Source organism: Hipposideros armiger, unplaced genomic scaffold (genome assembly GCF_001890085.2).
Source record: "Hipposideros armiger isolate ML-2016 unplaced genomic scaffold, ASM189008v1 scaffold_186, whole genome shotgun sequence".
Taxonomy (NCBI): domain Eukaryota; kingdom Metazoa; phylum Chordata; class Mammalia; order Chiroptera; family Hipposideridae; genus Hipposideros; species Hipposideros armiger.
The window spans coordinates 904,307-907,294 of NW_017731536.1; positions in this window are offsets into that span (position 1 = coordinate 904,307).

Sequence of the window (2,988 nt, forward strand, 5' to 3'; positions counted from 1 at the left end):
ATCCAAAAACATGATAGAGGTTTATGATAAAAATGACCTCTGATTAGAAAATTGCCTTTAATAATAAAAATGAATTATAAATACCTGATGGGGATTCCATACTTGGGATTTTCCTGAGTGAGTTAAGTTTACCAATAAAATATAGCAATTTTAAACATGTATGCACCAAATGACATGCCTCTGTACCATACAGAACTACAATAATAGATAAAATCCACAAATATAGGGAAGCATTTTACCATACCTATCTCAATAATTGATATGAAAGGCAAACATAAAATCATTAAAGATATAGAACTTTGGAACTGCACAATTAACAGTCTTGACCCAGTGAATATAAATAATGTGCAGAAAATGCATTATTTCAAGTACACATGGAACATTTACAAAAAACTGAACATATGCTGACAATAGAGCAGGTCTCAATAATTTTTAAAATTGTGATAAAATATACATAACAAAATATACCATCTTATTCATTTTTAAGTGTATAGTTCAGTGTGGCATTAAGTATAATTGCCTTGTTGTACATCTATCACCACCATTCATCTCCAGAACTCTTTTAATCTTGCAAAACTGAAACTACTCATTAATCAGTAACTCCCTGTTCTCTCCTTCCCCCAGCCCCTGGCAACCACCATTCTATTTCCTCCATGAATGTGACTAAGTATCTCACATAAGTGGAATTATATGGTAATTATCTTTTTGTGACTGATTTCCATTAGCATAATATCTTCAAAGTTCATTCATGTTGCAGCATGTGACAGAATTCTCTTTTTTTTAAGGCTGAATAATATTCCATTGTATGTATACAGCATATTTTGTTATTCATTTATGTGTCAATGGACATTGAGATTGTGTTTTAATCAGTTTGGACTACTAAAACAAATACCACATTGGGTGGTTCAAGAACAAACATTTATTTCTCACAGTTTTGGAAGCTGGGAAGTGCAAGATCAAGGTGCCAGCAGATTTGGTGTTTGATGAGGACCTTCATCCTGATTTGCAGATGGCCACCTTGTTGTTGTATCTTTACATGGTGGGGGATGGGACATCCAGTCTCTTCCTCTTATAAGGACATTAATCCCATGATAGGGCCTCTGCCCTCATCAACTCAGCTAAACCCAGCTACCTCCCAAAGACCCCACCTCAAAATACCATCATACTGGTGATCAGGGCTTCAACATATGGGTTTTAAGGGGACACAGATACTCAGTCCATGGCATGTTGCCACCTTTTAGCTATTGTGAATAATGCTGTTATGAACATGGGTGTACAAATATCTCTTTAAGACCCTGCTTTCAATTCTTCTGGGTAAATTTCACCTGGAAGTGAAATTGCTGGATCATGTGGTAATACTATTTTTAATTTTTTGAGGAACTGCCATACTATTTTCCAAAGTAACCACACCATTTTACAGTCCTACCAGCAGTGCACAAGGATTTCAATTTCTCCACATCACATCCTCATCAACATTTGTTATTTTCTGGCTTCAGTAGTAGCCACCCTAATAGGTGTTAGGTGGTATCTCATGGTTTTGATGGGCATTTCTTTTATGACTAGTAACGTTGAACACCTTTTCCTGGGCTTATTGTCCATTTGTATATATTCTCCAAAGTAATGTCTATTCAAGTTCCTTACCCATTTTTTAATCAGTTGTTTGTCATTTTGTTGTTGAGTTTCAACAAATTTTAAAGGGTTGAAATCATACAGATTATGTACTGTGCACAACTAAACTAAAAACAATAATAGATAACTAGAAAATCACCATATTTTTGGAAATTAAGAAANCCACTTTCCGCCGGCATCTTCCGGCCGCGCTCCCAGTTTGTGCGTTATCCTCGCGTCAGCTCCCGCCCTCTCCCACGGCCTGCCCGCCTCCCGCTTGCTTTCTCGTGCCTAGCCTTGTCGCCCTCCCCTCTCAGCTCGGAGCGGTGCCTTCCCTCCTCCGAGCCGAGGCCGGAGCCCGACCCCCTGAAGCGCCGTCGCAACTGCAGCGTTACCCGCGGGCTTGGAAGAGAGCCTGGCCCGGGGGAGTGGCAGAGAAGAAGAGGTGGTCGGGACTCAGGACAGGAACGTTTCGGGAGAGTGCCTACCATGCCCTTTCACACGGTGGCTGTGGACGGAGGAAGCAGCCGCAAATAAAACCGTCCTCCAGAGTAGTTGTGTGGAAACGATCTAATTATGGGTGTTGGGTAAACTATTATTCCGATCTAATGATGCAGGATTGGTGGGACCTCTTTGCATTGCTGATATCCTCAAAGTAGTAACGGGGGCTGATTCTGACTTTGAAGGGCAACTGAATGTCATGGACAGCAGAGTTGAGGGGGCGGGGGGCCGCTGGAAGAGAAGTGAAATAAGAGAGTTATCAGAAGGGCCATGATAAAAAGTCGAGGAGTCAGGGAAATCCGATAGCTGGGAAAGAATGAGATGACAAGGGCAGAGAAGATGGAAGGAAACTTGATGGCACCCCTGACTTGCTGAGAAAAGATGCTGAGTAAAATTGATCAGAAAATTCGCTGGACCAAGTACAGGGTTCAGATTTCCTTGAAGACGTGAATGGAACGAAAAGACTTTAAAGCACAATATAATTTACAAGGCCCCGTTTAATCTGGTCCCTACTCTACTGCCTCCCACTCCCTCCCTTCACCAACAACGCGCTTCTCTCAGTTCCTCCATCAGACCCACTACCGCTACTGATCATCAACCACCACCTTTTGAGACCTCTGAATGTTGACCCCTGGGCCCAGAATAATCCCCCGCTCTTCCCCTCTTGGACTACTGTGTATCTTTCAGGTCACAGTTTAAGTATCACTTCTTCAGAAAGACTTTCCCAGGACCGAGGGAGTGACTCAGTGCGGGAGACCAGCTTCCGCAGGTCCAGGGGTTCCCTCAGGTGGAGGCGGGGTCCGCGAGGAAAAAGGAAAAAAGATGCGGGGAGACACAGGAGCGCTTTCAAGAAGAAGTGTCTCACTTTATTCTTACAGC